The following is a 10,372-nucleotide window of genomic DNA, read 5'->3' on the forward strand; positions in this document are numbered from 1 at the left end:
ATGAATGTTTTATATTTTATTTCTGCGTTTTGTGGAGCGCCGGCTACCGCTAATTCTTTTGTTTACGTCTCGTTCAGTTATTTCGGGGGGTGCATGCTAAGATAATAGCTGTGTTAGTAGAACAGGTTAGTGAACTCAGCCCCAGGACCAGCTGGATGAGGGGACTGAGGCTTCAGTGTGTTAGTAGAACAGGTTAGTGACCTCATCCCCAGGACCAGCTGGATGAGGGGACTGAGGCTTCAGTGTGTTAGTAGAACAGGTTAGTGAACTCAGCCCCAGGACCAGCTGGATGAGGGGACTGAGGCTTCAGTGTGTTAGTAGAACAGGTTAGTGAACTCAGCCCCAGGACCAGCTGGAGGAGGGGACTGAGGCTTCAGTGTGTTAGTAGAATAGGTTTGTGAACTCAGCCCCAGCTGGATGAGGGGACTGAGGCTTCAGTGTGTTAGTAGAACAGGTTTGTGAACTCAGCCCCAGCTGGATGAGGGGACTGAGGCTTCAGTGTGTTAGTAGAATAGGTTTGTGAACTCAGCACCAGCTGGATGAGGGGACTGAGGCTTCAGTGTGTTAGTAGAACAGGTTAGTGAACTCAGCCCCAGGACCAGCTGGATGAGGGGACTGAGGCTTCAGTGTGTTAGTAGAATAGGTTTGTGAACTCAGCCCCAGCTGGATGAGGGGACTGAGGCTTCAGTGTGTTAGTAGAACAGGTTAGTGAACTCAGCCCCAGGACCAGCTGGATGAGGGGACTGAGGCTTCAGTGTGTTAGTAGAACAGGTTAGTGAACTCAGCCCCAGGACCAGCTGGAGGAGGGGACTGAGGCTTCAGTGTGTTAGTAGAATAGGTTTGTGAACTCAGCCCCAGCTGGATGAGGGGACTGAGGCTTCAGTGTGTTAGTAGAACAGGTTTGTGAACTCAGCCCCAGCTGGATGAGGGGACTGAGGCTTCAGTGTGTTAGTAGAATAGGTTTGTGAACTCAGCACCAGCTGGATGAGGGGACTGAGGCTTCAGTGTGTTAGTAGAACAGAGTAGTGAACTCAGGACCAGCTGGATGAGGGGACTGAGGCTTCAGTGTGTTAGTAGAACAGGTTAGTGAACTCAGCCCCAGGACCAGCTGGAGGAGGGGACTGAGGTTTCAGTGTGTTAGTAGAACAGGTTAGTGAACTCAGGACCAGCTGGATGAGGGGACTGAGGCTTCAGTGTGTTAGTAGAACAGGTTAGTGACCTCATCCCCAGGACCAGCTGGATGAGGTGACTGAGGCTTCAGTGTGTTAGTAGAACAGGTTAGTGAACTCAGCCCCAGGACCAGCTGGATGAGGGGACTGAGGCTTCAGTGTGTTAGTAGAACAGGTTAGTGAACTCAGCCCCAGGACCAGCTGGATGAGGGGACTGAGGTTTCAGTGTGTTAGTAGAACAGGTTAGTGAACTCAGGACCAGCTGGATGAGGGGACTGAGGTTTCAGTGTGTTAGTAGAACAGGTTAGTGAACTCAGGACCAGCTGGATGAGGGGACTGAGGTTTCAGTGTGTTAGTAGAACAGGTTAGTGAACTCAGGACCAGCTGGATGAGGGGACTGAGGTTTCAGTGTGTTAGTAGAACAGGTTTGTGAACTCAGGACCAGCTGGATGAGGGGACTGAGGCTTCAGTGTGTTAGTAGAACAGGTTTGTGAACTCAGCCCCAGGACCAGCTGGAGGAGGGGACTGAGGTTTCAGTGTGTTAGTAGAATAGGTTAGTGAACTCAGCCCCAGCTGGATGAGGGGACTGAGGCTTCAGTGTGTTAGTAGAACAGGTTAGTGAACTCAGGACCAGCTGGATGAGGGGACTGAGGTTTCAGTGTGTTAGTAGAACAGGTTAGTGAACTCAGGACCAGCTGGATGAGGGGACTGAGGTTTCAGTGTGTTAGTAGAACAGGTTAGTGAACTCAGGACCAGCTGGATGAGGGGACTGAGGCTTCAGTGTGTTAGTAGAACAGGTTATTGAACTCAGGACCAGCTGGATGAGGGGACTGAGGCTTCAGTGTGTTAGTAGAAAAGGTTAGTGAACTCAGGACCAGCTGGATGAGGGGACTGAGGCTTCAGTGTGTTAGTAGAACAGGTTAGTGAACTCAGGACCAGCTGGATGAGGGGACTGAGGCTTCAGTGTGTTAGTAGAACAGGTTTGTGAACTCAGGACCAGCTGGATGAGGGGACTGAGGCTTCAGTGTGTTAGTAGAACAGGTTTGTGAACTCAGCCCCAGGACCAGCTGGAGGAGGGGACTGAGGTTTCAGTGTGTTAGTAGAATAGGTTAGTGAACTCAGCCCCAGCTGGATGAGGGGACTGAGGCTTCAGTGTGTTAGTAGAACAGGTTAGTGAACTCAGGACCAGCTGGATGAGGGGACTGAGGCTTCAGTGTGTTAGTAGAACAGGTTTGTGAACTCAGGACCAGCTGGATGAGGGGACTGAGGCTTCAGTGTGTTAGTAGAACAGGTTTGTGAACTCAGCCCCAGGACCAGCTGGATGAGGGGACTGAGGCTTCAGTGTGTTAGTAGAACAGGTTAGTGAACTCAGCACCAGGACCAGCTGGAGGAGGGGACTGAGGCTTCAGTGTGTTCGTAGAATAGGTTTGTGAACTCAGGACCAGCTGGATGAGGGGACTGAGGCTTCAGTGTGTTAGTAGAACAGGTTAGTGAACTCAGCCCCAGGACCAGCTGGATGAGGGGACTGAGGCTTCAGTGTGTTAGTAGAACAGGTTAGTGAACTCAGCACCAGGACCAGCTGGATGAGGGGACTGAGGCTTCAGTGTGTTAGTAGAACAGGTTAGTGAACTCAGCCCCAGGACCAGCTGGATGAGGGGACTCTTTTTTGCTCAGTTATTGGCATTGCAGGGATTGTGTCACGACTCCCTCAGAAGGTGGCTCCCTCTTCCTGTTCGGGCGGCGCTCGTCTTCACCGATCCCTTTTCTGTTGGTTTAGTCTTATTAGTTGCACCTGTTTCTTTAGTGTTTCTTGATTTCTGGTCTATGTCAGCCTGTTGTCTGGTCTATGTCAGCCTGTTGTCTGGTCTATGTCAGCCTGTTGTCTGGTCTATGTCAGCCTGTTGTCTGGTCTATGTCAGCCTGTTGTCTGGTCTATGTCAGCCTGTTGTCTGGTCTATGTCAGCCTGTTGTCTGGTCTATGTCAGCCTGGTGTCTGGTCTATGTCAGCCTGTTGTCTGGTCTATGTCAGCCTGTTGTCTGGTCTATGTCAGTTGTCCTGGTGTCTGGTCTATGTCAGCCTGTTGTCTGGTCTATGTCTGTCTGGTCTATGTCAGCCTGTTGTCTGGTCTATGTCAGCCTGGCCTGTTGTCTGGTCTATGTCAGCCTGTTGTCTGGTCTATGTCAGCCTGGTGTCTGGTCTATGTCAGCCTGTTGTCTGGTCTATGTCAGCCTGTTGTCTGGTCTATGTCAGCCTGTTGTCTGGTCTATGTCAGCCTGTTGTCTGGTCTATGTCAGCCTGTTGTCTGGTCTATGTCAGCCTGTTGTCTGGTCTATGTCAGCCTGTTGTCTGGTCTATGTCAGCCTGTTGTCTGGTCTATGTCAGCCTGTTGTCTGGTCTATGTCAGCCTGTTGTCTGGTCTATGTCAGCCTGTTGTCTGGTCTATGTCAGCCTGTTGTCTGGTCTATGTCAGCCTGTTGTCTGGTCTATGTCAGCCTGTTGTCTGGTCTATGTCAGCCTGTTGTCTGGTCTATGTCAGCCTGTTGTCTGGTCTATGTCAGCCTGTTGTCTGGTCTATGTCAGCCTGTTGTCTGGTCTATGTCAGCCTGTTGTCTGGTCTATGTCAGCCTGTTGTCTGGTCTATGTCAGCCTGTTGTCTGGTCTATGTCAGCCTGTTGTCTGGTCTATGTCAGCCTGTTGTCTGGTCTATGTCAGCCTGTTGTCTGGTCTATGTCAGCCTGTTGTCTGGTCTATGTCAGCCTGTTGTCTGGTCTATGTCAGCCTGTTGTCTGGTCTATGTCAGCCTGTTGTCTGGTCTATGTCAGCCTGTTGTCTGGTCTATGTCAGCCTGTTGTCTGGTCTATGTCAGCCTGTTGTCTGGTCTATGTCAGCCTGTTGTCTGGTCTATGTCAGCCTGTTGTCTGGTCTATGTCAGCCTGTTGTCTGGTCTATGTCAGCCTGTTGTCTGGTCTATGTCAGCCTGTTGTCTGGTCTATGTCAGCCTGTTGTCTGGTCTATGTCAGCCTGTTGTCTGGTCTATGTCAGCCTGTTGTCTGGTCTATGTCAGCCTGTTGTCTGGTCTATGTCAGCCTGTTGTCTGGTCTATGTCAGCCTGTTGTCTGGTCTATGTCAGCCTGTTGTCTGGTCTATGTCAGCCTGTTGTCTGGTCTATGTCAGCCTGTTGTCTGGTCTATGTCAGCCTGTTGTCTGGTCTATGTCAGCCTGTTGTCTGGTCTATGTCAGCCTGTTGTCTGGTCTATGTCAGCCTGTTGTCTGGTCTATGTCAGCCTGTTGTCTGGTCTATGTAGCCTGTTGTCTGGTCTATGTCAGCCTGTTGTCTGGTCTATGTCAGCCTGTTGTCTGGTCTATGTCAGCCTGTTGTCTGGTCTATGTCAGCCTGTTGTCTGGTCTATGTCAGCCTGTTGTCTGGTCTATGTCAGCCTGTTGTCTGGTCTATGTCAGCCTGTTGTCTGGTCTATGTCAGCCTGTTGTCTGGTCTATGTCAGCCTGTTGTCTGGTCTATGTCAGCCTGTTGTCTGGTCTATGTCAGCCTGTTGTCTGGTCTATGTCAGCCTGTTGTCTGGTCTATGTCAGCCTGTTGTCTGGTCTATGTCAGCCTGTTGTCTGGTCTATGTCAGCCTGTTGTCTGGTCTATGTCAGCCTGTTGTCTGGTCTATGTCAGCCTGTTGTCTGGTCTATGTCAGCCTGTTGTCTGGTCTATGTCAGCCTGTTGTCTGGTCTATGTCAGCCTGTTGTCTGGTCTATGTCAGCCTGTTGTCTGGTCTATGTCAGCCTGTTGTCTGGTCTATGTCAGCCTGTTGTCTGGTCTATGTCAGCCTGTTGTCTGGTCTATGTCAGCCTGTTGTCTGGTCTATGTCAGCCTGTTGTCTGGTCTATGTCAGCCTGTTGTCTGGTCTATGTCAGCCTGTTGTCTGGTCTATGTCAGCCTGTTGTCTGGTCTATGTCAGCCTGTTGTCTGGTCTATGTCAGCCTGTTGTCTGGTCTATGTCAGCCTGTTGTCTGGTCTATGTCAGCCTGTTGTCTGGTCTATGTCAGCCTGTTGTCTGGTCTATGTCAGCCTGTTGTCTGGTCTATGTCAGCCTGTTGTCTGGTCTGTCAGCCTGTTGTCTGGTCTATGTCAGCCTGTTGTCTGGTCTATGTCAGCCTGTTGTCTGGTCTATGTCAGCCTGTTGTCTGGTCTATGTGTTGTCTGGTCTATGTCAGCCTGTTGTCTGGTCTATGTCAGCCTGTTGTCTGGTCTATGTCAGCCTGTTGTCTGGTCTATGTCAGCCTGTTGTCTGGTCTATGTCAGCCTGTTGTCTGGTCTATGTCAGCCTGTTGTCTGGTCTATGTCAGCCTGTTGTCTGGTCTATGTCAGCCTGTTGTCTGGTCTATGTCAGCCTGTTGTCTGGTCTATGTCAGCCTGTTGTCTGGTCTATGTCAGCCTGTTGTCTGGTCTATGTCAGCCTGTTGTCTGGTCTATGTCAGCCTGTTGTCTGGTCTATGTCAGCCTGTTGTCTGGTCTATGTCAGCCTGTTGTCTGGTCTATGTCAGCCTGTTGTCTGGTCTATGTCAGCCTGTTGTCTGGTCAGCCTGTTGTCTGGTCTATGTCAGCCTGTTGTCTGGTCTATGTCAGCCTGTTGTCTGGTCTATGTCAGCCTGTTGTCTGGTCTATGTCAGCCTGTTGTCTGGTCTATGTCAGCCTGTTGTCTGGTCTATGTCAGCCTGTTGTCTGGTCTATGTCAGCCTGTTGTCTGGTCTATGTCAGCCTGTTGTCTGGTCTATGTCAGCCTGTTGTCTGGTCTATGTCAGCCTGTTGTCTGGTCTATGTCAGCCTGTTGTCTGGTCTATGTCAGCCTGTTGTCTGGTGTGGTGTCTGGTCTATGTCAGCCTGTTGTCTGGTCTATGTCAGCCTGGTGTCTGGTCTATGTCAGCCTGGTGTCTGGTCTATGTCAGCCTGTTGTCTGGTCTATGTCAGCCTGTTGTCTGGTCTATGTCAGCCTGTTGTCTGGTCTATGTCAGCCTGTTGTCTGGTCTATGTCAGCCTGGTGTCTGGTCTATGTCAGCTGTGGTGTCTGGTCTATGTCAGCCTGTTGTCTGGTCTATGTCAGCCTGTTGTCTGGTCTATGTCAGCCTGTTGTCTGGTCTATGTCAGCCTGTTGTCTGGTCTATGTCAGCCTGTTGTCTGGTCTATGTCAGCCTGTTGTCTGGTCATGTCCTGTTGTCTGGTCTATGTCAGCCTGTTGTCTGGTCTATGTCAGCCTGTTGTCTGGTCTATGTCAGCCTGTTGTCTGGTCTATGTCAGCCTGTTGTCTGGTCTATGTCAGCCTGTTGTCTGGTCTATGTCAGCCTGTTGTCTGGTCTATGTCAGCCTGTTGTCTGGTCTATGTCAGCCTGTTGTCTGGTCTATGTCAGCTGTTGTCTGGTCTTGTCAGCCTGTTGTCTGGTCTATGTCAGCCTGTTGTCTGGTCTATGGTCAGTCAGCCTGTTGTCTGGTCTATGTCAGCCTGTTGTCTGGTCTATGTCAGCCTGTTGTCTGGTCTATGTCAGCCTGTTGTCTGGTCTATGTCAGCCTGTTGTCTGGTCTATGTCAGCCTGTTGTCTGGTCTATGTCAGCCTGTTGTCTGGTCTATGTCAGCTGTTGTCTGTTGTCAGCCTGTTGTCTATGTCAGCCTGTTGTCTGGTCTATGTCAGCCTGTTGTCTGGTCTATGTCAGCCTGTTGTCTGGTCTATGTCAGCCTGTTGTCTGGTCTATGTCAGCCTGTTGTCTGGTCTATGTCAGCCTGTTGTCTGGTCTATGTCAGCCTGTTGTCTGGTCTATGTCAGCCTGTTGTCTGGTCTATGTCAGCCTGTTGTCTGGTCTATGTCAGCCTGTTGTCTGGTCTATGTCAGCCTGTTGTCTGGTCTATGTCAGCCTGTTGTCTGGTCTATGTCAGCCTGTTGTCTGGTCTATGTCAGCCTGTTGTCTGGTCTCATGTCAGCCTGTTGTCTGGTCTATGTCAGCCTGTTGTCTGGTCTATGTCAGCCTGTTGTCTGGTCTATGTCAGCCTGTTGTCTGGTCTAGCCTGTTGTCTGTCTATGTCAGCCTGTTGTCTGGTCTATGTCAGCCTGTTGTCTGGTCTATGTCAGCCTGTTGTCTGGTCTATGTCAGCCTGTTGTCTGGTCTATGTCAGCCTGTTGTCTGGTCTATGTCAGCCTGTTGTCTGGTCTATGTCAGCCTGTTGTCTGGTCTATGTCAGCCTGTTGTCTGGTCTATGTCAGCCTGTTGTCTGGTCTATGTCAGCCTGTTGTCTGGTCTATGTCAGCCTGTTGTCTGGTCTATGTCAGCCTGTTGTCCTGCCTTGTCTGGTCTATGTCAGCCTGTTGTCTGGTCTATGTCAGCCTGTTGTCTGGTCTATGTCAGCCTGTTGTCTGGTCTATGTCAGCCTGTTGTCTGGTCTATGTCAGCCTGTTGTCTGGTCTATGTCAGCCTGTTGTCTGGTCTATGTCAGCCTGTTGTCTGGTCTATGTCAGCCTGTTGTCTGGTCTATGTCAGCCTGTTGTCTGGTCTATGTCAGCCTGTTGTCTGGTCTATGTCAGCCTGTTGTCTGGTCTATGTCAGCCTGTTGTCTGGTTGTCTGGTCTATGTCAGCCTGTTGTCTGGTCTATGTCAGCCTGTTGTCTGGTCTATGTCAGCCTGTTGTCTGGTCTATGTCAGCCTGTTGTCTGGTCTATGTCAGCCTGTTGTCTGGTCTATGTCAGCCTGTTGTCTGGTCTATGTCAGCCTGTTGTCTGGTCTATGTCAGCCTGTTGTCTGGTCTATGTCAGCCTGTTGTCTGGTCTATGTCAGCCTGTTGTCTGGTCTATGTCAGCCTGTTGTCTGGTCTATGTCAGCCTGTTGTCTGGTCTATGTCAGCCTGTTGTCTGGTCTATGTCAGCCTGTTGTCTGGTCTATGTCAGCCTGTTGTCTGGTCTATGTCAGCCTGTTGTCTGGTCTATGTCAGCCTGTTGTCTGGTCTATGTCAGCCTGTTGTCTGGTCTATGTCAGCCTGTTGTCAGCCTGTTGGTCTATGTCAGCCTGTTGTCTGGTCTATGTCAGCCTGTTGTCTGGTCTATGTCAGCCTGTTGTCTGGTCTATGTCAGCCTGTTGTCTGGTCTATGTCAGCCTGTTGTCTGGTCTATGTCAGCCTGTTGTCTGGTCTATGTCAGCCTGTTGTCTGGTCTATGTCAGCCTGTTGTCTGGTCTATGTCAGCCTGTTGTCTGGTCTATGTCAGCCTGTTGTCTGGTCTATGTCAGCCTGTTGTCTGGTCTATGTCAGCCTGTTGTCTGGTCTATGTCAGCCTGTTGTCTGTCAGCCTGTTGTCTGGTCTATGTCAGCCTGTTGTCTGGTCTATGTCAGCCTGTTGTCTGGTCTATGTCAGCCTGTTGTCTGGTCTATGTGCCTGTTGTCTGGTCTATGTCAGCCTGTTGTCTGGTCTATGTCAGCCTGTTGTCTGGTCTATGTCAGCCTGTTGTCTGGTCTATGTCAGCCTGTTGTCTGGTCTATGTCAGCCTGTTGTCTGGTCTATGTCAGCCTGTTGTCTGGTCTATGTCAGCCTGTTGTCTGGTCTATGTCAGCCTGTTGTCTGGTCTATGTCAGCCTGTTGTCTGGTCTATGTCAGCCTGTTGTCTGGTCTATGTCAGCCTGTTGTCTGGTCTATGTCAGCCTGTTGTCTGGTCTATGTCAGCCTGTTGTCTGGTCTATGTCAGCCTGTTGTCTGGTCTATGTCAGCCTGTTGTCTGGTCTATGTCAGCCTGTTGTCTGGTCTATGTCAGCCTGGTGTCTGGTCTATGTCAGCCTGTTGTCTGGTCTATGTCAGCCTGTTGTCTGGTCTATGTCAGCCTGTTGTCTGGTCTATGTCAGCCTGTTGTCTGGTCTATGTCAGCCTGTTGTCTGGTCTATGTCAGCCTGTTGTCTGGTGTGGTGTCTGGTCTATGTCAGCCTGTTGTCTGGTCTATGTCAGCCTGGTGTCTGGTCTATGTCAGCCTGGTGTCTGGTCTATGTCAGCCTGGTGTCTGGTCTATGTCAGCCTGTTGTCTGGTCTATGTCAGCCTGTTGTCTGGTCTATGTCAGCCTGTTGTCTGGTCTATGTCAGCCTGTTGTCTGGTCTATGTCAGCCTGTTGTCTGGTCTATGTCAGCCTGTTGTCTGGTCTATGTCAGCCTGTTGTCTGGTCTATGTCAGCCTGTTGTCTGGTCTATGTCAGCCTGTTGTCTGGTCTATGTCAGCCTGTTGTCTGGTCTATGTCAGCCTGTTGTCTGGTCTATGTCAGCCTGTTGTCTGGTCTATGTCAGCCTGTTGTCTGGTCTATGTCAGCCTGTTGTCTGGTCTATGTCAGCCTGTTGTCTGGTCTATGTCAGCCTGTTGTCTGGTCTATGTCAGCCTGTTGTCTGGTCTATGTCAGCCTGTTGTCTGGTCTATGTCAGCCTGTTGTCTGGTCTATGTCAGCCTGTTGTCTGGTCTATGTCAGCCTGTTGTCTGGTCTATGTCAGCCTGTTGTCTGGTCTATGTCAGCCTGTTGTCTGGTCTATGTCAGCCTGTTGTCTGGTCTATGTCAGCCTGTCTGGTCTATGTCAGCCTGTTGTCTGGTCTATGTCAGCCTGTTGTCTGGTCTATGTCAGCCTGTTGTCTGGTCTATGTCAGCCTGTTGTCTGGTCTATGTCAGCCTGTTGTCTGGTCTATGTCAGCCTGTTGTCTGGTCTATGTCAGCCTGTTGTCTGGTCTATGTCAGCCTGTTGTCTGGTCTATGTCAGCCTGTTGTCTGGTCTATGTCAGCCTGTTGTCTGGTCTATGTCAGCCTGTGTCTGGTCTCAGCCTTGTCTGGTCTATGTCAGCCTGTTGTCTGGTCTATGTCAGCCTGTTGTCTGGTCTATGTCAGCCTGTTGTCTGGTCTATGTCAGCCTGTTGTCTGGTCTATGTCAGCCTGTTGTCTGGTCTATGTCAGCCTGTTGTCTGGTCTATGTCAGCCTGTTGTCTGGTCTATGTCAGCCTGTTGTCTGGTCTATGTCAGCCTGTTGTCTGGTCTATGTCAGCCTGTTGTCTGGTCTATGTCAGCCTGTTGTCTGGTCTATGTCAGCCTGTTGTCTGGTCTATGTCATGTCAGCCTGTTGTCTGGTCTATGTCAGCCTGTTGTCTGGTCTATGTCAGCCTGTTGTCTGGTCTATGTCAGCCTGTTGTCTGGTCTAT

Source organism: Oncorhynchus gorbuscha, linkage group LG25, assembly GCF_021184085.1.
Source record: "Oncorhynchus gorbuscha isolate QuinsamMale2020 ecotype Even-year linkage group LG25, OgorEven_v1.0, whole genome shotgun sequence".
Classification (NCBI taxonomy): Eukaryota; Metazoa; Chordata; class Actinopteri; order Salmoniformes; family Salmonidae; genus Oncorhynchus; species Oncorhynchus gorbuscha.